The sequence below is a fragment of the Equus przewalskii genome, chromosome 12, assembly GCF_037783145.1.
Source record: "Equus przewalskii isolate Varuska chromosome 12, EquPr2, whole genome shotgun sequence".
NCBI lineage: Eukaryota > Metazoa > Chordata > Mammalia > Perissodactyla > Equidae > Equus > Equus przewalskii.
In genome coordinates, this window is record NC_091842.1 from 1673031 (window position 1) to 1696507 (window position 23477).

The following is a 23477-nucleotide window of genomic DNA, read 5'->3' on the forward strand; positions in this document are numbered from 1 at the left end:
AACCAGTCAGGCAGCACTGGGCACGGCCCAGCTGCCAGGAGGCTGCAGATACGCCGATGCAGGAACAAATTCACGGTCACTCACTGGTCACTGTTCTGAGGTGTGTGAGCGCAGCACCAGAAACGATGGGCAGCCACCACAGGGGACCCAGGAGGGCACGGCCCATGGTCAGCGAGGGTGGCCATCTTCAGGGCCCCAGGACCCCATCCCAACACTGAATCAGCAGCCCTCACCGTGCAACTGGACCCTGCCCTCAACAGATGATGGCCGACCACACAGACGACATGCGTAGCAGCGCGTGAGGCACTGCTCATAGCACTTCTGCTGTGCCCCTTGCACTCAGGCGAGAGGGGAGACAAGAAACAAGACACACAAGCAGCACCTTTGAGAACCAACAAGATTCGGCCTACTTCCCTACAATTTTAGCTTGTGGTTCATTGCCAATCCCCAAAGCAAACCTGCCTCATAATCTTGCTGACCTCAAGGTCATGAAGATGACCCCTAATATCTGCCTTCTCAGCTCCTGCCCTGCTCCCCGTGGGGCACCCGACCCCTCTGACTTCAGCGCTCCCACCCGGTGGGGTCCTTCCAGCAACCATAACTATGCTTTGATCCCACCTAGTGACCATCCCTTCCCACCCCTGAGGCCCACTTCAGTCCTGCAACCACAGACCGCTGACTCCACTTTCTCCTCGCCGTCTCTCACCTCCATCCTCGCTTCCCTCCTTATCCAGTGGAAAATTCCAGTATCGATCACAGTAACTACTCCTTTGCACACATCCTCACTCCTGCTGCCACTCTCGACGTCACTGTAGCCAGCTGACAAAGCCCAAGGCTGGCCAAGTCCAGCCCCGCTCCAGCAGCCCCGCTCCAGCACAGCTGAGTGCCACTGAGGACGAGCACACCCCCCACTGGCTGGGCCCATTGGAGAGTCAGGACGGCCATCCTCTAGGGGCAATCGCACTACACTCCCTGGTCCTCCCACCTGGGACAACTATTTCATGTCATTCTGCCTTCACCAATCTCAGGCTTAGCTGGTAAGCCTCGCTTTGTACTTCCTTGAGAAAACAGAAACAAACGAGATGTTCCATAAGTGCCAACCAAGCCACCTGCCCGACTACTTTCCTCTGTGCATCCCTTCCTGCTGCCATGGCTGACTGTCCACATTCCAGGCTCAGGCAGACCCCACCTCCAACTCCTCTCGTCAGTGATGCACATCCCCCCAGCTCCTCTCCCCTCTGCTGGCCCCTTCCCACCAACATGCAAACACACCAGAGCGTCTCCCGTCCACAAACAAAACCCGTCCTGTCTGCACACCTCCCCTCCAGATGCCAGCCCGTCTCCCATTCCTTTACAGAAACAAACCAACCCACCCACCTCACTATCCCTTCATTCGTCCTCTCTCAAACCCATTCCAATCAGGTTTCCCCTACGCCACCCCACAGAACCCACTATGGTCAAGGCCACCACAAACTCCACGCAGCGAAACTCGAAAGCCTCCTCTGACCGGGTCAAGCCGCAGCTTTGCACAGTTGGTCACTCCCTGCTCCGTGAAACACCCTCAGCACACGGCTCCAGAACGCCCGCGATGCTGGCTTCTTTCCCCGGCAAACACTCCCTCCCAGCCTCTTTGGCGTGTCCCTCCTCCTTTCCCAGCCTCGGAAAGGTGCACTCCTCCAGGGCTCAGTGTTCTGGCCTCTTTTCTTCTCTGTCTGCACTCATCAGAAGGAAATGGGGGCGGAAGGATTGACTAATAAACTCAGGAAGCAGAGAAGAGGTACAGACTACACGTGTATAGCTGATTGGTTTCAACAGTCCAAGAGGGAAAAGCGGTCTTTTCAAAAAATGGCCAGGTCATCCGGTCATCCATCTGGAAAAGCATCATTCTTAAACCCTGCATTTCACACCATTCCACAAATTTCAGATGGATGGTGGATACAAACGTGAAAGGCAAGACAATAAAGTTTTTGAGAAAAAACCTTAGAGAACATTTTTCTGATCTAAGTAACAAAAATTTAAAGAGGACAGAAAAAGAAGTAATCACGTAGGAAAAAACTGGTAAATTGGACTCAAAATTAAGATCTTCTATTCACCAGAAGACACCAATGGAAGCATTAAAAATTAAGCCACACAGTGAGAGAAGATATGTGCCATATAGACACAGGCAGATTATGTAAAGAACGCCTACAGATCAGTAAGCACAAACCAAACCACTCAACAGAAACACGGGCAGAAGCTCTGACCACGACCATCACACAACAAGACGTCCAAAGGGCAGTAACAGAGGAAAGGGGCTCGCCTGCCTGTCATCAGACGACTGCAACCGAAACCCAACGAGACACTGTTGCCTGCCCACCAGAGCGGATGGGACAGTGATGGGGCGAGACTGAGAGCACGTGCTGAGGGCCCTGGGGGCCTGCAAAGGAGCGGGGCTTCAGCTCTCAGGGCCTAGGGAGCCGTCACGTTCCTACGTACGGCCGTCGCATGCCCACCTGGGCACTCCACTGAGCACAGGCCACGGCACTATTGAAACAGGAGACGTGGAATTCAGCAAGTTCAAGGACAGCAGCCGCGGTCACTTTCTCACTAGGCTGAGACGCCCGCCCTCCACACTTCATGCCACAGCACCTGACCCCTGAGCCGGCCAAGGTCTCACTCAGCTCCTGAACACAGGCAACTTCCCACGGCAGTTCACGCGTCCTCTGTTGTCAGCATTTGCCAGCAACTTATTCTTCTCCTTTGCCTTCTTTTGTGCTACAGAGATAAGTAACACTTCTAATCTCTGCTATCTTCCAGCTGCAAATGTTCAAGCATTTTTTTCTTTTTATTTAAAAAATAAAATCTCATTTTAGATTTGCAAAAGAGACAGCCACCCATCTTTACTGTACTAACAGTCCGCCACCCGGAGGCCAGGCAGGCACCACAGACAGAAGAGCACATGTCAGGAAGGGAGACATCAGAGCCCCAGAAACCTGGACCAGAAGACCCACGTCTCTTCAAACATCCGCTAGATACAGTTTAGAGGCCTCATACCCGCAGTATGGAAACCTGCCCAACCATCGCTTCCTGAATCCCCCCACTGGGCCACCCCTGGCCGTGGGAACCAAGGGCACCGATGCTCCTGGTGTCACGTGGAGTAAACGAGGACTGAACCCTCATACCAGCTGGAGCTGGTGGCAGGCTCCCTGCAGGGTGGAGTTAATTCACACTTCACTTCCAGCCACACACCGCCTAGGGCAGCTCGGGGACAGAGGTGGTCAATATTACTCGCTGACAGACTGGGGTGAGGAGTCAAGGTCTTAGAGACGGATGCATGCTGCTGCCCCAGGCCAGAGCAGGGAACCCAGGGGACTGCCGATCAAGGCTGCGGGGGGACAAGGGCAGAGCTGACAAAGCCCACCTGACTGATGTCTGAGTTCCGGTTTACTCCCGAAACCCCAGGAGACAAAGAAGCAGCTTTTTGGATTCCAGCTTTTTGGCAGGAATAAGAGATTCGAAAGAATGTCACAGCTAGGCACTTATGAGAATGAAAAACCTGTTTCCTGGAGGGTGGTGATAAATGTCACCTGGCCTTTACAATGCAACGGGGGTCTTGCTCTGACCTACTGAGCAGAGAGCATGGCTTGGCTGCTCCCACTCGCCCTCCCCGCCCACATCTGACATGCTCAAACCTCCCCCTCCACACTCAGAGCCCCAATGGGTCCCCCCCCACCCCGACCAATGCACAGGGAGCTGTCCTCGGTCCTGGACTCTGGCTGCGCACCAGGCAGTCCTCAGACGGGTCCTGACCAGCACCCAGGAAGCAGGCTGAGAAACAGAGGGAAGTGTGCCCAAGCCTCCAGCCCTGCCTGGATAGCTTAACTTCATCTTGGCAACTCATTCTGTTTTTCTTATCATCTTAAATAATAATTCTGGTCCTGGAGGGGTTTGGAGGGTGGAAATGAATGGCCCCGCCCACAGCAAAGCCCCAGGGATCTGAGGAGGGCCCGCCCCTGGCTGGGCTGAGGTGCAGGAGCCCCAGCGTCTCTCCCTCAGGCTCACCTCTTTCTCCAGACCCGCCTGACAAGTTGACATTGGTGTTAAAATTTTATCATTTATGTAACAGCTCAGTTATTAACGGAGTCTCATTTGCACGTGTCAGAGGAAGAGAAAAATCACCTAATTAACCACTTTCCCCATCAGCAAAAGGAAGGGGGGTTGTGCTGCCAATTTGTTTTCAAGTCCTTTCTTCCTACCCTCTGAATTCACTCCGCTTTAATCGGAAAAGATTTATAATCCTTTGTCATTAGGGACTAGAAATATTCTCCTTCCAATTATGGGAATTTTAAATAGACCAACTTGAATACTGTCCTTCTCACTGTGGAAGCCTGCCACCAAGGGGAGATCCCACACCCCCTGTGTCCAGGCACAGGGCAGACACTCTGCTCCTGAAGCGTCTCCATCCTGGAGGCTGTTCAGACACCAAGGAACACCCAGGCCAGTCACTGAAGGCCTGGAAGGAACAAACACGCTGCTTCCCATCGCCTCACCAAAGGGAACGGCTGCTCCCGCGCCTGCCAGCTAGGTGATCCGCTCTGTGCCTGCCGAGCAGGCCCATCGCACCCCCCAGCCAGCACAGGGCCAACACATGCTCGATGCATATTCATCAGACGGAAGAGGCAGCAGGAGCAGGCTGCGCTGTGCAGAGCTCAGAGGCCTGGGAGCCAGCAAGGCCTCGCTCGCCCGGAGCCTGAACCTGCGGGTGCAGGAGGGTGAGTCATGCCGCCTCTCTGAGTCTCCGACCCCTCTTCTTCTGTAACGTGAGAATAAGAGTCTACCTGCCAGAGAAGGCCACGATGAGGGCGCGTGAGAGGACCCCAGGTCCTGGCATGGGTGAGCACACGGCAGGTTCCCCACAGACACCAAGCCTGTTGCTGCACCCACCACCAGCACCAAACACGTCCAACCCAGACACAACCCCCAGGTCTGCCACTCAAAGACAGCCTTCTCCTCTGCTCCCAGGGCGCGTCAGGTCAACACCTGGAATAGGCTCTACGGATGGGGCACTGCCCCCTCTCGGGCCACCAGCGCCACAACTAAAAGGAGACAGACCGCTTCCTTTAAGGCGCCAGCACCCTGGACTCAGGCTCCAGGCCCCGGCCACACAGGCCTGCCCCTTGGCTGTGCCACCGTCTCTCCGGCCATCTGCTCCCCCTGCCTGGAGACCCCCGCAAACGGACAACTCCTACTTGTGCTTCAGGTCTCAAATTCAACGTCCCCCACTTCTTCAGGGGCCATCCCTCAAGTCAGCCTGCATCACATTCTGGGCTAGTCCCCCCCAGCCATGCAGTCCTTGCCCACGCTGGCTAGATGACAAACTCAGTGAGGACACGGGCCACGTCGACTCTGTCACCTGGGTAGAGGCATATGGCATGCAGTAATGCTCGATGAACACAGTCCTGTTTGAAAGAATAAGCGTATGAGGAAGCGCGAGGAGGGAGGGCAAGAAGAAATGAGGCTGTACCGAAAGACTGCCCTCCCCGGCCCCTCCACAGAGCAGGGCTCCCAGCAGACAGGCAACAGAGGCTGGGAGGCACCAGGCACCGCCCAGCACCCGGAGCGTCTGAGGTCAGTGGCTCCAGGACCTCAGCAGCAGTGAACCACAGGCAGCAGAAAACTAGACTAGGTCCCAAAGGGGACAACTTGGGGGGAGGGGGTGACAGTAGGAGCAGGGGAGGAGCATACTCCCCACCCAGGCACCCCGCAGTGTGGCATGTGGCACGGCAGACAGAACCACGGATGAGGAGGCCCTCAGTGGCCCCAGGCAGACTGACAGTCACGGATGGCACCCTGGACTCTGGGAATACGGTGGGGAGTGTGGGATTGGGGGGACCACCCACAAGTCTGAGTCCTGATCACAAGCTGTGAAACGCCCCCCCCAGGAGTGGGAGAAAGGGACCCCCCCAAAGAACCGAGCAGGGAATTAAATATGCAGCCAGCGTCTGAAAACCACCGATGGAAATAACAAGTGTGCTCTTCAGCTGCCTTGAGCAAAAGCGTCTCCAGATAAGTAATGACCGCAGCTCTCCAGCCAACTGCTCAACAGGCAGATCTGTTATTCCGGTCGCTGTGGTTTGATTACTGACACCCTGCAGGAAGCCATGGCCGGCCAGGAAAGGCAGAGGGGGACAGAAGGCTCCCCGGGGCACATAGGGCGGCCTGCCTGGGCCTCTAGAAGACAGAGCCCATCACGACAACTGAGGACAGACCAGGGCTGCGCTGCGGCCCACAGAGGCTTTCGATTCTGGATCCACACGTCAAACACAGCACCGGCGACGGCAGCAGCTAGAGCTGGCCCTGCAGATACGACTCTCCTGGGAGCTCACGTGGGAAAGGATGAAATGTCAGCAGCAAGAAGTTCCCCTTAAGCCAGCTTTTGGTTTAAATGAATTTAGTCCTCGTTCAATTCGTAACCTGCAAACATAACTGTTTGGTACTTACATGCCTCATTCTGACATCCCAAATGCCTTTTCTGCAGAAGACGGTGCTACCAAATCCCACTTTAATTATGCCAGCACAGGTGAGCCCAATTTGTGCCAGGCACATAAATCAGCCCGGCCCCCACTCTGGGGCCTGTGTAGCTGGGCAGGTGGGTCTGGCCTGCCGTTGCCCCTTCCCACACGAGAAGCAAACAGCAAGAGCCTATGCCCCCACGCCCTGGTGGCTGTATGGTGGTCACATCCCAATCCGGGGACTCTTCTTGGGGCACAGAGAGAGGAGCCAGGCCCCTCCCAAATACTGAAACAATGCTGAGAATGACACGCAGTCGATTCTGAGCCCAAGCTGGGGACCCTGCCCGGCCACCCAAAGACAGAATCCTGCCTCTCTGCACACTCGGGATGCCGGGGCCAGGCAGGGACTCCGCCCTCGGTTTCCCGAAAGCCGTCTGGTGGTGAGGAACACGCTCGGCTCCCGCCACCTGGGACAGCCTCCCGTCTCTCTGAGACCACGACACCGGCATGGCGCCCATGGGGGCATGTCATGAACGATGAGGGAGGGAAGGCCCTGCTGCCAGGTGCTTACCTTCCAGGGAGGACGCTAGTGACGAGCAGGTGAACAGACAGATGAGGCCGTTCCAGGCGGTGCACGCCGTAAGGAGGGTGAGGTGCCGAGGGCCGACCTGACAGTGTGTTTACAGGAGGCCTCCCCCGACCCAGCAGCGGCGAGGGGCGAGGGACGAGGGACGAGGCACGGGAGGGTGCACGCCGCCTCGTGGAGGGCAGGGGGTCGTAGCGAGCTCCGGGAGTGGCCTGAGAGGGCGGCGCAGACTCAGAGTGACGGGCCAGCGACAAATCAAACGCACGCTTTGTGGAGAAGGGATGAGGGGACAAGAGAAGCAGCAGGGCCAGTCCAGGCACAAGAGGACGGAGGTTCAGGCCAAGCTGGCGAGGGCAGGGGCGGGAAGCCTGCACCGCCGAGGCCAGGAAGTCCCAGAGCAGGAGGCCTTTGTCAAGGAACAGTCCAGGCAACCCCGAGACTGCACAGGCCAGGCTCCCGGCCGCACGCTGGGAAGGCCATCCTGGAGAGGGCGAGACGGGCTCCTGCAGGTGTGACTGCCTCTGACCAGGAGGACTGGGGACAAGCCAAGACCCCTTCTCCTCCCTCCTCAGCCCCCGCTCACCCTGCGGGCATCGGCGTGGCCCTCTCACGAAGTCGTGGCAGGTTCTGCACCTCCCAGCCCTGCTCCCATAACAAACCGTCCTCCAGACACCATCTCGAGAACAGTCTCCAGCTGGCACTGTGATACACACCAACACTCCTGCGCCTGGACTCCCAGCCCCCAGCTCGGGTCGGCCTCGGGGACAGAGGCCTGCAGTGCAGCAGGCTGTGGCCGGCCCGCGCCTTCCTCACCTCACCCGTGCCTTCTCCCTGCCCTGCACCCCTTCTCCAGGCTCCTCCGAACCCTCGGAGCAGAAGAGGAGGGGAGGAGAGCCGCACAGGGAAGGCCTCCCCGATCACCACGGGTGTGTCCAGCTGGTGCAGGCCCCTGGGTGGCAGATTCCAGGGCTGTCCCTGGCCTCTCAGTGGGGCTCCCACGGGCTCCTAGGGAAGCTGCACCAGGCCACCACTCACAGCTCTGCCAACACAGTGCCACTTCCCCTCTGCCCAGCGTTGGGGATCCACCCTGGACTCCGAACGCCCAGCCGTTCACTTCTCTGCGGGATCAGTACCCCCAGGTGGAATACAAGACAACCCCAGGCCTCTCCCTCTACGGGGTCTACAATTGGTTCCAGAAAAGACATGTCAGTGTGCCCCCATCTGCCAACCATCTGTCCGTCCCTTTACCCCTGCACTCCTGGCGGGACTGGCTGCCTCAGCGGCTCCCAACGTGGCAGCACTCACGCTCGCTCGCTCTCAGGCTGGTGCACTCACGGCTCGCACCCGGACTCTAACCCTTGCTGGGAGCCGTGGCTACATCATTTGATCGGCTGTTTGACAGGGTCCAGCCGATTAACGCCGAGGGGTGCAGGGCCGCCCCTTGGTGAAGAATAACCGGCCAGCCCCTCACACAGTTCTGAAACCTGTGCTGCTTCTAATTGCCCTTCATTCCTTTTCCTTTCTTAACCTCCAGTTTTCACTCCTTTGGGTGGCTGCTTGGGAGGCACTACCTCCCGGGAAAATTAGATATAGTAAGAGAATGTGACCACCTGCAGGTAACTTTCAAGATATTTTTCAGTTAATTAATGGAGGAGCACACAGTCCCATTTGAGACAATCAGAAAGGAATCCTGCCCAGATAAGATGTCGAATTAGGTTTATGGCCTCCATCTGGTTAATGTTTCCTTCTCCCTCCAGTTCTTTGTCTAAATATACATATGCATCGTCCTTCTAAGTTTGCTGGTTAATTGGATGATCAAGAAGTATCTATATATTATTCTTGACCTTCTGCTTTCTGTTAAAATGTTATAGAGGTTTTCTCCTAAAAGCAATAAATAATAAATAATTGGTGAGTAGAAGGGCCGAGGGGTGCAAGAATGCCCCTCGGTGAAGGATGGCCGGCCAACACCCCCGATATTTTCTGAATTATATGCATGCTTTCTATCAAGGTTATGTGTATACTTATTTCTCTTTTTTATTCTTGAAGATATATAGTTTAGTTTAGCTTTTCAGCCCTTTACTTTACTAACAATATGATACTTTCTCCGGCAGTGTACTTAAGGGACCGTTAGCTCTACAATCTAAAAGACAAAGGAATGCTTTCACCCCCTAAAGGGCGCGAAAAAGTAAAGATGTTTAACTGCCCGCTGAGAATGCAGATAGCCCTGGGGATAAGACACCCTGGAGTCGCCTTTTGTCCCCATTAACCATCTACACTAATGGCGTAAATGATTGAGGGAGGCAGGGATGGCTCCACCAGGATGTAACCAGACGGGCTGCTGTCCTGTCCGGAGGCCTGGACCTTCTCTCTTTGATTTAACTTTACCGTGAATTACAACAGACGCCTAGGTACCTATCTCCTTTAGCTTAGAGACAACAAACACTAGTTAATTGCAGAGAAGACGATCATTAACCTTATGCTCTATAGAATGGAATGCTAATAAATATTCTTGTGCTCGTTTCTTACTTCCTTATCTCTCTGAGAATATTTGTAAAACTATTTCTGTACTAATCCTGAAAAATATATAAACGACACTTGTGCACAGTAAAGTCGGACTTGCTAACACCAACCCAAGTCTCACGTCCCCTTTATTTTCCCCCTCCCTCATCGCGCCGACGCCGTCCATCCCTCAGGAACCTGGACTCCGCCGGGGCGGGACCCCGGCAAACCCTGTTCTGCATGCTCCTGGGAACACGTGCCAAGCTTCACGTGGTTCTCTGGAGGCCCCCACTCCGACCTAGTATGAGTACTGAGGACGAAACACTCAGTTCCTCTCTGTCGGGGAGGAGGGGGGAGACGCACAGCACATGACTCTCTCTCCCAAGAAACCCCTCCCTCCTCCTCCTCGGCCGCAGCCCTCTCACAGCCTCCGACGGCTGACGCTAAGGACGCCGGCTGGTGTTCAGGCTCCCCCTCGGGAAGACACGCACAGGAGGTCTGCTCCCTTGCCTGGAATGTGGAGGCACTTGGTCCAGCCTGTAGGCCTCAGCCAAAACACCAGAAAGAGCCTCACTTTAACCTCCTTCTGCAGTTGGTGCTGTGAGTGACCTTCCCACGCTGTCAGAACGTCCTTGGACCATGAGTCCTCCAGGCCAGGGCATGGCTCTGATTCAGCTGGGGAGGGAGCTCTCCCCACAGCCCAGGATGGGGTCCCGCTGTGGCTCTAGCTCATCACCAACAGACCAAGGAGGTTCTCGATGGAGACCCTCTCAGGCCTGACCCAGCACCAGCTGTGTATCAGACCCTGGGGACACCAGGACGCACCTGCCCCATCTCCCCTTGAGGAGTGTTGTGGAGGGAAGAACACCAGCCGGGAACCGCAGGAGTGCTCACTGGGGTCTGCACAGCTGCACTGTGGAGAGGGGCGCTGCCCGGCTCTGGGAAGGTGGGCATGGCCACTCCAGGTGTAGACCATCAATGCCCAGTGTCTGGCAGCCAGGAAGAAGGTACGAGAAAGCAGGGCACCAGGAACCTGGTCCTGCAACAAAGCCACACGTTCATCCCCCACAGGTGACTCCGATGGGGACGGGACCCCCCGAGTTCATGAGATCTCACTGCGTGGCGAGCGGAGGCCAGAAGGCCAGATGAGAGGCAACCAGGAGTCCAGGAGGGACAGGAGGCCTGGGCGGCAGCAGCAAAGAAGAGAACAAACTAGAGAGGTCGTGGGGCAGAGAGGGCACCCAAGGGGTGCTGGTCACTGCAGGGGGTCCTTGCGACCCCAACAGCCCCTCACCTCTAACTGTGCACACTCCTGCCAACAAGTGATCTGCTCCCCATGCCCAGAAACTGTGTCTGCATCCAGGTTGATCCAAATACCGCCCGTGGCGCCTGGCACTTCTAATCTTTAAATGGCCGACAGCTGCCACTGACAATCCCAACCCCTCACTCAGGCCAACCACGTGCCGCCAGGCCCTGGCGACCTCCCTGGCACTGGGACAATGCCCCTCCCCTCCTCGACTTGGGTCCTGGCGCTGGCTGTCCCCTCCTCCTGATGGGCCCAGCCCGCTCGGCGCTCCTTCCCCCGTTCAGGCCTCTCTCCAACCTCCGTGCAGAGAGGCACTTCTCTGGCCACTGCCGGGGGAGGGGGGAGGGGGGGTGCCCCCGCCCCAACCCCACCATGCTCCCGACTACGCCCTCGTCCTTCCTGCAGTTGAAATGCCGCTCGCTCAAGGCTGGGTTCTCTCTCTTAGAAGGTCAGTTCTGACGGAAGGCGCCAGGCCGACTGCTCGCTGACACGTCCACAGCACATGCAGGAGGCCCTGCCTCTGGATGAACATGTTCAAGACGACTGAAAAACCAACCACCTCTTCCTCAGTGTGAAGTAATTAATTAATTAATTTTTATTTACTTATTCATTTATTTATTTATTTATAGATAGACAGACAGGCACCTGAGCGAACAACTGTTGCCAATCTTTTTTTTTTATTCTCCCCAAACCCACCCCCGTACATAGTTGTATATTCCAGTTGTGAGTGCCTCTAGTTGTGCTGTGTGGGACGCCGCCTCAGCATGGCCTGATGAGCGGTGCCACGTCCGTGCTGAGGATCCCAACCGGCAAAACCCTGGGCCGCCGAAGAGGAGAGCACGACCTTAACCACTTGGCCATGGGGCCAGCCTCTCGCTGTGAATTTAAACAGAGTTTATTTGGGATCTGACTCAGGAAAAACAAAATACTTCACAAGGCCCAGATTTCAATATTAGAAAGTGCATCAACATCTGGGTCTCATTTTACTCCCACTTAAAACCACCGGAGAAGGTACCGTCATCCATGCTTGACAGAGGAGGAAACTGAGACGCAGAGCTGCCAAGTGGCTTGTCCAAGGAACTGAGAGTCTGCCAGAACCACCCCAGGGTCCTGCCCTTCCCAGGTTCTCAACCCTGGACATGCATCAGAGCTGCCTGCTGGGATAGGGGTGACAAATGGACAGAAGTGGGGCTGGTTAGGAACGCTGACTTCTCAGCTGCTGCCCCAACCTGGAGCCAGCGGCCCGGGGACGGTGCCTGGGCGCCCGCTGCTGCTAACTGCTGTCTTTGGGCTGCATCCACCTGGCAACACCTGAGCCCTGCGCCACAGAGCACCCAGGCAAGCAGGGGGCACCAGCGACCTCCAACATGCCCTGACTCACCTGTGCTGAGGGGACAAGGCACCCATCCAGGTGCTCAGAAATACCTATTTTAAAACTTGCTGACCAAAACACTCCTAAATGGATCGTTTCAAAATAAAAGCGAATGCTGGAGGTGTTCCTGATGTAGGATAACATTTCTATTAAGACAGAACAAACTCGGGGGTTCTGTCACACCAGTTCCGGTAGGATTGGTGTCCGCTGCATCCACTATTCAGGCTCCATCTTATTAACATAGCAGGCTTAATTGGCATTTCATGCCTGCATTGTGTCGCAGAAATGAGCAAGGTGTAATTATGGTAAAAAGAGCACTCCGACAGTTCAGTTTAATTCATGTCATTCATCGCGTCAGAATAAGCACAGATGTTCCATTGGAGGACAGAGAGGAAGATGAGCGGCTTTCAAATGACACTTTTTTAGTTCAAAACTTTATTTAAAATAAAAAGTTATTTAAGTGAAATTTACAACACAGTGTTTTCTCCCTTTGTTTTACTTGCTATAGGGCATTAACTTTCAAAGGCTGGTTCCGTGTAATCTGATTTTTCATTTTCAAATGAACATCTGTGTTTAGGTCTAAAAAGCTCTTTGTTTGAACATACAGAGCCCAGAAAGGGTCTGAACAAAGCCTGCCTCTGTAAACACTTGATTACCAGGAAGGCCTGCTTTTCAGACGATCCAGGGGTTGGCAGGTCGGAGGAGGTTTGCTCCGGCTCTCTTTTGAGTTGGTGAGAAACTTCCCTCTTTTCAGAGTGCAAACAACAAAGGTGCCCCACTGGGTAACTGCTGAGGCTCAGTGCTTCCTCCCGGGGTGGGGACACGGGCAGGAGTGGCTGCCAGAAGTGGATCCACGTGGTCTCCAGGAAGGCAGCCCAATCAAACTCTACTCCTCCTTCAATGGCTTGTGTCCGTGCAAGCCGCTGGGGAGATGCAGGGCCCCCAGGGCCAGCGAGGCATGCGCCCTTGGGTGGGGGCTTCAGCCCTGGACCCGCCGCCCTTCCCTATGCCTGCCCCTTGGCTCAGAGGCCCCATGCACAGTTGTACCACTCTGAGTCCCACGGAGGACAGGTCTGCCCCTGGGGTCCCCATCAGCTCACATGCCACCTTGACGAAACGCTTGAAGGTGACACCCCAGCTCTGTTCCTGATTGGAGCAGGCCCCCAGATGTCCAAGAATTGGGCAACTTTCCCACGCCTCAGTCTTCCTTCTCTGCCAACGAGGATTAACATCTGAGCTAAGCTGCCCATAAGGCCACTGGAGGCACACCCAGAATCAGGTGCAGACAAGTGATTTTATGAGCCCACAACATGAATAAAACGTGAATTTAGCCCACATTAGTCAACCCCAGCAAGGACACTCAGGAAAGGGGGGGTCCCAGGGGCTGCAGGTGTCAGAATTCATGAACCTGGGAGGCATGGGGGCCAAGGACCCCAGGGATAGCCCGACAGCCTCAAGTGTGATTTTCCTTGTTGTCAGCGTACAGGAGTAAACCTAGTCTTCTCTACGATCATCCTCCCGGTTAACACGGGAAGTTCAGCCCAGAGCTCGCTGCAGCAGTGTGGGCCTAAATAGTTTCAAACACTTCTATGTTTTTATAGCACTATATTTAGAAAACTCTAAATAAAACCCATGGAGAGTGTTGCAATAATATACATTTTTTAAACTCACTAATTGAATGTTGCCATTACAAGTGCTATTTTGGACCATCTGCTAAATACGTAATTTAGGAATTAAGATTCCTATCTTACAGGATACGCTAATTATTCCTTTGAATCCATTTGGGTACTTTCTGAACACGTACAAGTCCTGCAGTTAGCAACAATCGCCCTTCGGTTCCACGGCAGGGTCAGGGCCACGACAAAGGGCCTGGTCAGGGGCTCGGCACGGCCACAAAGCCATCGAAGCCCAGGGATGGAAGGACAGTAGGGTCACCAGGCCACACCTCCCCAGTGCAAGAAGCAGTCTGCTCCTGCAACAGGAACTCTGCAGGCCAAAGCAAAGCCTTTCTTCTAAGGCTTCCACTCGCTGATGCTGCACAATTGGTCCAAGCCTAACGCCCACCCCATCCACAGACAACAGCGCCTCAAATAGTCTTAAAACCTCCTTCAGCCACCAGACTGCGAGTGGGTGACCATGCTGCACCCCTGCCCCGGCACACAGAGGGGACGCCTCTGATGAACAACTGAGGCTGTCCCCATCCCGTGGTCCAGGGTCCTGATGTCCCTCTCAGGAGCCAGGCCCCAAACATCAGAAAGACCCCACGGGGCTCTGTGAGGCAGAGACAGCAGTCCTATCACCTCCTTTCGTGGGACACTCTACTTCTATTAATGCAGTCCAAGAAAGAGCTCACTTGAGGCATCACGACGCAGCGCTGATCCACCTGAATCAGCCTGACTGGTGCAAAGCCCGGAGCCATGAGGCCGTGCAGCGTCTCCTGCAGCCTCAGTGGGAGCCGCGCGGCCGTGCAGCCTCTCCTCCAGCTTCAGCAGGGGGCCACGCGGCCGTGCAGCCTCTCCTGCAGCCTCAGTGGGGGCCGTGGGTTTGGTCTCACATGTCCCTCTTCTGTCCCAAATAAAATTCACCTTGCTGAAGGATTCATTGTCTCAGACTATTAAGATGCTTCAGGGTTCCTCCATGGGTTTCACCAATCAATAAATACTCTTTCTGTATCAAGACTCACCAGCTGCCACGAGCCAGCCGGGCAGAGTCCAGGATACACGCCCACAAGAAAAATGCCTCATGCATTTCACAACAGCTCCCCGGAAGAACAAGTAGACACTTTTTATCCAAACAAAGCTCATTAAGTCCTTGAGTTCCTTTTCTTTCTCCCCATCCCCTTGGGTCCTATATACAACTGAAGGGAAAGAAGTCTGATCAGGAAACAGTAAAATGTAAAAAGCAGAGAAGAATTTCAATATGAAGTCCCCAGGGCACACTGAGGCTAAGTCCTTGGAAGAAGCCTAAACTGAAATCAGGAGCACAGAAGGAACAGGAACAGGCAGGACCTCACCCCAGGTGTCCATGGAGAAGGGGGTGCCGTCGTCCTAAAGATGATGAGGGGCTTGGCCAGACCCCGTCACTCGCCCACGGTCAAGACAGCCATGAGAGGTAGAGCTGAGTCAACACGGCGATGCCAGCTCTGCCCGCCGCCCACCCCTCCGCACACTGGCCCGCTCCGTCTCAGCTGCCAACCAAACTGAACGACAAGGAACTTCCAAGACCATGACGCTTAGTGGTCGGTGCCACTCTAGGCAAGGAAGAACACCCCAGATGGATGGGGTACAGCATCTCCCTCCAGTCATAAAAGAACCAAAATCAGTGAAAAAGCAGGCTGAGGGAGGGAAGAAAGATAAATGACCTTGAGACTTCCTAAGGGTATTAAAAGACAGGAAACAGAACCAAAGGCACTGAAACGTGATCCTGATGCAGAAGTCAGGGAGGACACAGACCCTACCTAATGGGGTCAGGAAGGCTCAACTGCACCACTGTCAGAGAAAGAGAGGCATCTGGATGGGAAGCGTGTGCCATGCGCCAGCAGGGCAGGGAGGGGAGGTGCCGGGCCCACAGGAGCAAGGGTCTGAGCCAGGTGGGCTTGGAGGTCGCACACTCCCAAACCCCACATGCACCACCCACACCCCTATGACAGTGGCTCAGATGAACAGCCTTGCTGAGCCCAAGTGCAGGCAGGATGTGGGTGACTGGAGCACCCGCTCGAGGCCTGGCCCGCATGCAAGGGCGCGTCCACTCTGGAGAACAGATGGGCCATTTCTCATGGTTAAACAGTTATGACCCAGCCACCCCACCCCGAGGTATCCAGTCAAGAAAAATGGAAACTATTGTTCACACAAAGCCAATGTTTACAGTAGCTTTATCCAATTTCACCAAAAACCAAACGACTCAGATGTCCCTTAACAGCCATGCGATGGAACACTACTCAACTACACAGAGGAACAAGCTGTGGTTGCAGGAAAAGGACATCAGCAGGAAAACTGGCAAAATCTGAGCAAAGTCTGTAGTGACTGTGCTGTGCCAATGTTTAATTGTTCGGTTTTTGATAACTGTGCTATGGTTACGCAGGATGTGGAATTAGGGGAAGCTGAAGGGTATAGTGGAACTCTCTGCACTATTATTGCAACTTTTCTGTCAGTCTGACATTATTTCAAAAGAAAAAGTTTTAAAAGAACATGCAAAAGACATGCAAAAAGACAAAAGGGCACATGGCCCAACCACACAGCCATCCCAAACGCCAGGCCCAGAGACCCTCCGCCCGGCCAGTGTGCAGTGTGGGCAGAGAGAGCCCGGGACCTTCCCCAACTGGGCACAGCTCCCGCCCCTCAGCACGGCCCAGGCCTACATCAGGGCACACTGTTCCCACCAGGAGCACAGCATGTGCACACACAGGCGTCTCTCTGGGAAGAGCCTGAAAGCACATCTTAGCATTCACCATCTTACAAGGCCGCCTCCCACGCAGTTGGGTCTAAACTGACATCACTTGATGGACAGACACGTCACAAAGACAGGCGCTTCTATGATGTGGACGGTGGCTTTTAACAGGGACCAGCAAACTACAGTCTGCAGGACAAATCCGGTCTGAAGCCTGATTTTGTAAATAGTTTCATGGAAGCCCAGTCAGGCACGTTTGAACACATACGTTTCTGTCTGCTTCCGCGCCCCAATGGCAGAGCTGAGAATGGGCAACAGAAACCATCTGCCCTACAAAATCCACAAGCTTTCACTCTGGCCCTTGGCAAAGAAGGTCAGCCAACCTGTCTTATGAGGCCAACAGGTGGCACTGAGCTTCCAATCCCAAGGGGGCCAACGACAGCCTTCGGGGGGAGCACTACTGCACTATCAGGGGGCCTTTCCAGAACCACTGGTCCCAGGACAGGAGTGGCAAGGATTCTGGAGCTGCCTGTAATAAGAGCTCAGAACCACGGCAGCAGCGGCAAACAGCAGAGCCCGAGAGAAAACTTGGATTAGAATCCAGAAACCGCAGGCAGCACTCGGCCTCGCTCCTGAGCACCCAGTCCCTCATCCCTCGTCTGCCACCCGTCACTACTCCTCCTCCCAGCCCTGCCAACCCCAGAGCGCTCCAGGGTCACACACAGAAACCTCAGATGGCGCTCACAGAGCATGACTGGCTTGGGACCCTTCTCAACGATCCGGGGACAGGCTCCATCGTCCACAGAGTCGGAGCGGGCAATCTCCATCAGGCCACACACTGGGGCCACGATCCTACAACCGTGTGCCCAGCCTCATCTGGGAGGAGCCAGGACCACACCTCTGAGGACAGGAGAGAAACACTGGCCAGTCAGGGGACACATGAGACGAGAAAAGGGAACGCAGGGGCCCAGACGAGGAAAAGCGCCTTCAGGGGTGGGGCGTGCACCAGGCCTGGGAGGAGGAGCCTCTAGGGAAGGACATGCTCCCCCTCCAAGCACGTGCCTTTCAGCCACACCACCACCCGAAGGCAGAGGGCAGGCCGCCACAGAGGAGGCAGACGGCTTTGGCCTGCCCCCACCCCCTCCCCACCGCTCTTAACCCAGTGTTCGTTTCCCCACGTGTGGATCACAAGTGCGGAACCACGGGAATAGCTCGGCAGGATCCTAACAGAGCACAGTTAGCACTCAGAGGTCAGCTGCTGCCGCTGACATGCTCGCCCCAGCCGGCCGTGACCTCTGGACAAACGCGCCTCTTGCGCCTATCTCCTTCCTGCCGCCGCAACCTCAAGAGCCAGTGAGGAGAAGCCGAGTGTGTGGACAAAACAAGCGAGGAGGCGACTCCGTTTGAATGGAAGCTGAAGGGCAAATACAACTCACCTTGATTTATCATCATATTTCCCGAAGCACCTAAAACACACGCACAGAGCACGTGTTTAACAAATGTGTCCTAAATGAGGTGCCTCTGTCCCCAAGAGGGGAGAATCTAGCCAAGAGGATGACGGACCACAGCAGGGGGGGCCAGCTCCTGGGGGACAAGGGGCAAGGGAACCCCAGACAAGACACCAAGAGGGCCGCAGAGGAGAAGGATCAGGGACAGGCAGGGCATGGTGCACTGGGGAGGGGCGGGCGGGGGGAGGCAGCGCTCAGCAAAGAGCAGGGCAGGCCCCATGTCACACTCGCGCAGGGTGACTGGTACAGGGGTGTGGCAGAGAAGGCAGGACAGGCCAGCGGATTCCCCCGGAGGAAGACGTCCCAGAATCAGTCAGAGGGCCTTATATAGGAGGCTGTATCACCATCGTGCACAGAACTGTCCTGCGAGGGCCCCACCTGGACTTTAGGATCCTGACTCCGGTCTGCATGGGGCCCCAGGCAACAGTATTTCCACAAAGCTGGCCTCTGGTAGAGAGGACTGCTGTCGGCAACAAAGCAGTATTTGTAGTGACAGGTTCCTGCCAGAAAGCACACAGGCAGGAACGGCACCCGCACTGCCCGAAGAGGAGGCCTGACCGTTGTGGGGCTCGGACCAGCGGGACACGGGCATTGGGGCTCTGCTTCCGGCACTGCAGCCTCTGCTGGAGATCGGTCTGCAGCAGCATGAGCAGAGGCTTCCCCCATCAGCCCCATCAGCCCCTGGAGCTGGGCTTCTCCTTCCTGATAAGCCAGACTCGTCCTGGAGGAGCCAAGGGTCTGAGGGAAACTGCTGCTGCCTCCACAGAGCTCCCTGGGGGGTCCCCACAATACCCCTACCCCCGGGTGCCTCCCCAATCCAGGCGAACCCTTGCCCAAACTCACACACAGGTGCGACTCTGCCCTCCAGGAGTCACGACCGTAGCAGGCGGGCAGCTGCCACGTCAGGTGATGGGGAGGCGAGGGGAGAACCCTGGCCGAGAGGAGAAGCACACGCAGAGGCCCCAAGCATGTCATGCCTGCCATCAACAGGGTGCAGTGATTCCTTTAGATGCACGGTGTCCCAGGAGCCGCAGGACATTCAGGCCCATGGAAAGCAACAGCCCCTCAAGTCCCCCAAACACCTCCCAGTGCCCTTGGGAGGCAGCTCCAAGGAGCCAGGAGGAGACCACACTACCTGACTCCAGGGCACTGAGTGGCCCTCAGACCCCCGTCCTGCCTGGGTTCCCAGCACACCCCTAGACCAGAGAGCCTGCCACTCCTGCACACCCACCTCAGCCTGCCCGCCCCTGCCTGGAATGAGCTGGACTGTGTCCAGAGGACAGAGCCAGCCTCGACTCTTTGGAGCCCCTTCCCGGAACTTGGCCTGCACCCAACACACAGGGGCAAGTCACGGCCCCTGGTCTGACCTGCACGCAGCAGAGGCCATCCCCCTCCCGACAAGCCTCGCTTCTCTCTGTACACAAGTAACTTCAGCCCCAAGAGACACGTGTGGATAGTCACAGGGGCCGAGTGTTGATCCTCAAAGTCTAGGCTTCCTGGAACAAGTGACACAGAGCAAAGACACAGAAGCTTCCCTCTCAGCCTCACTCAGACTTTCCCTTCCCCAACAGGTTTCTGCTTCTGGAAGGAGCATCCAGTCACTCCTGCTGCTCCCTGGCCTCTACCTTTTATGTCCCCAGTGGACCTCTGGGAGCAGGCTGCGCCCAGACCTTCCTCCTGGAGCAGTGCTCTCATGGGCTGAGCACTTCCTTTGCAAAATCAGTGTCGGACCTACGGGTTAAAGGAAGCCCCACAGATGCGGCATCTGGAGTTCTGCTGCTGCATGGATTGGGTCTTATTTTTAGAAGAGACAGTTTCCCTTTCATGCATGTGCCATCTCTTTGTAGACTGGGGCTGAAAAGTCCTTGTTCAAGACCCCAGACCCCAGGGCGCTCACCTGAGCAACCAGCCACCCAGAAACATTGTCAGCATAAAGGGCTGCTTTACAAACTCCTGCACTGACAACTAAGAGGCTGGCAAGGAAAGCCACACGTCTGCGGGGCTGCGAGGGGAGGCTTCCCGTGGCTCTTGGCAGGCAGTGCTCCTACAACGGAAGGGAGTTCACACCAGGTGTCCAAGGTCCACTTCTGTCGCGTTGAATCTACTCTGACATTTCTCCTGTCCAAACCTCCCTCCTTCCCCTCCCCATTCTCCCCGTTTGAAAAATCAAAACAAGGGACCCCAACAAGTGCTCTCTGTCCCTGGTTCTTTGACGGGAGAAGCTCCTGGGCAGAGACTGTGTGCCCTTGGACCGCCGGGGTCCATCTCCCATCCTCCCTGACCACAATCCACGTGGCGCTGGGCATGAGGCGAGAGCTCTCCTCCTCCCGCCTGGACGCTGCAGGCAGGGTGTTACAGAGCACACACATTTAATTGGGACAAAGTGCGAAGATGCCCCTCCAAGCGGCCCTTTGATTCACGACCCTGGGCCCTGTCATGGGTGGCCCCAGTCTACAGCTCCCTCAGACCTCTGAGCTTGTGGGAAGGACACATACCCAAGCTTGGGCCTGTACACAGCAGTCAGTTGTGGGGGTCAATGCAAGGACAAGGGGTGGAGATTCGCAAGGTGGTCTGGGCTGAGTAACAGTGTACCCCGAAATCCAGGATACTGCATGGGGAAGAGAGGCCCACGCCGGCAGGCCCAACCACAACATCTGTGCTCCAGCCCACTCTCCTCAGCGGCATCCACACCTCGGTGCTCTCCTCGTCCTCCTTCTGAGCACCCTGACCAAGGGGCCTCGTCCCCCTGTAAAGAAGCGTGCTCCCCGAGTGCTGTGCTCAGCACCCCCTCCTCACCCCACCTCCTCTTGTACCGTTCCGAGGGGGCACCATCAACGCCCTGGGCAGAGGAGCCCCAAACTGTTCTCCAGCCCCAGGTCTGATGCCGCCTGAGTGTTCTCATTTCCGCTGGCCTCTTTCCTGGAAGGCCACAGAGGCATCTGAGTCTCCACACCCCAAATGCAGCCCTAGGCCTTTGGCAAGCCTGCCCCTCCTCCCGAGGTCTTTGGATTAAAGGCACCTCCAACCATACGGGTTCGACAGGCATCCCGATGCCCCAGAGCCCCCTGTTCCCAGCCCTCTCCCGCGGTAGCTGCCACGGCCTGCCCAGCCCGAGCGCCGTGCTCCCGGCCCCACCCCATCACTGGACCACCAGGACTGTTTCCTTAGGTCCGTCTGGTCCCCACCCAGCACCTCTCTCACACTGATTTCCCACTGGCTAACTCTCACCCTAAAAACTCACCCTGTATGTTATAGCAAACAACACCTAGGAATAACGAAGAGTTCTGATCACGTCACCCCTCCTCTGGAAACTCCTCCATAACTTCCTCCCAGGCTGAAAATCAAGTCAGAGCTCCCAGGGGGCAGCCCTCCCCATTCTAGCCACAATGTCCTCTGAAGTACAACAAGTCCGTGGTCCACCAGTGTTGCGCATTGATGCAAGTCGACAAAGCGCCAGGAGGGCTCGGAATCAGCACCGCTAGGTGTCTAAGTCTTCACTGAGACACGGACAGGCCATGCGCGGGGGTCCTCCTGCCTCTCAGACTGGGAGGAGGTGCCTGCAGTGTGGGCGGGGCTTCCAGATGCCTAGGCAAAACCCCCAGTGCAGGAGGGCCTGCCCCTCCCCCACCTCAGCCTGGCTTTCTGCGCCGTTTATGAGAATGGTGTTCAGAAGCCCACTCAACGCCAGGAGCTGTGTCTTCCATAACTTTGTTTCCCCAACAACACAAAGCCAAGGCTTTTCTAAAACACAAAACATTACAATTACCTTGGCGCGTCATCCCAAGAGAGACTTGTGAACAGGAGCACATACCAGGAAAGGCAAGGATGAAGGAGGGACAAAGGTGAAGAACACAGCCTCACCACCACCCTGCATGGACGCGCCAGGGCCTGGAACCCGAAGAGAACAGTAGTGGGTCTCAGAGATGCTGCCTTCCGGCTTCTCCAGGGCTAGAGTTGGACAAGGGTCAACCTGGTTTGTGCGGCCTCTGGGGACAGAGAAGGAAGGGGTCTTCCTTCGTTCACCCAATGCTGCAGCGCACGGACCACGCGCCCGACACAGAGACCAGTGATGGGGGCTCAGCACAGAGCACAACGGCCTCTGGCGTGGAGCACACGGTCTAGCAGCGGGATGGGCATGAAGCAGAGCCCCTCGTCGGGACACGTTTACAGAAACATGCAGCTACATGACATGGTATTGAGATGGGCACAAACATTCCCTGTCTGGGGGGCTTCAAAGCGAGACTAGACAAGAGGTGATCACAAGGCTCCTGCAAGAAGCATCTGCACCGGCCAAACGGGACACTCCAGACTGCAGGCTCCCTGAGGGCAGGGACCACATCATGGCGTGTCCGGGACCAACTGGACCAGACAGCTCTGAAGGTCCTTCCAGCTTGGAGATCTCACGGTGAGTTTGTCCACAATGGATCAGCAATCTCTGTTTTCACATTAAGTGCGGGCGCTGGGAGCAGCTACGAGGACGAGGCCCCGCGGAGTGAAAGAGCCACGGTGCACAGTGAGCCACATCAGCTCCTCCACTGAGGTGCGCGGCCTTGCATCCCCACATCCCACGCTCTCCAGCCCCACTGGCGGCTCTGAGGGATAGTGGAGATGAGAGGAGGCTGTGAACAACCCACACACATTTAGTCCACAGAGCCAGGGAGCACGCGCCCTCCTGCCTGGCGCGCCCGACGTGGGGCTGGCAGTTTCACAGCACCACGCGGGAAGCTCACGAGCAGATTCATTTATCTTCTGGCTTTCAGGGTAAGCATCTCTGAGCACGACATGCAGGGACCAGGCAAAGGATCATGCTGTGGAACAGAGCAGTCCAAGAACCATGGCCCATGGGAGGTGCCAGAGCCACGTGGGCCCAACACCACGGGCCACGGGCCCCAGAGCCTGCCCGAGAGCCTGCATGAGACACCTGTGGGGGAGAAGCACCTTCCTGAAGCCTGACCAAGGTCTCCGTCCTGCTTCCCTTGCCAGCCTGGGAGCTCCACGAAGGCAGGGACCCTCCTGCTCTCTCCTGAGCACTGAGCCAACTGCCTGCCACAGGCCAGTGCCACAGGGACAAACAGATCTGTGCAGACAGACAGACAGAAGTAGATGGGGCAGAGACAGGCAGGGAGAGTCACGGGTATACATATAGATAAAAACTGAGGGAAAAGTCTGGGAAAAAATCCTGAGTTGTTAAAAGAGGTGGCCCTAGTGGGTGACACTAGAAGGACAGAACTGCCACCAGCTTACATTATGCATCAACTAAAATGGTGGAATAAGGAGTAATTTCAACTGGGTTTTTTTTTTTTCTTTTTTGTGAGGAAGATTGGCCCTG

General features: G+C 56.0%; 1 protein-coding gene across 13 annotated transcripts in view; it reads right to left on the reverse strand.

Annotated features, from left to right (window-relative positions):
- Positions 1 to 23477, reverse strand: part of MAD1L1 (mitotic arrest deficient 1 like 1) — a 415963-nt gene that overhangs the window by 280129 nt on the left and 112357 nt on the right. Inside the window, exon 1 of one of the 13 annotated variants that reach the window (XM_070567326.1) lies at positions 707 to 818. The exons of the other annotated variants lie outside the window; for them this stretch is intronic. The gene's annotated coding sequence lies outside the window, so the exon portion shown is untranslated. Of the gene's footprint in view, positions 1 to 706; positions 819 to 23477 lie in introns of those variants that run through there. 13 annotated transcript variants of the gene reach the window in all.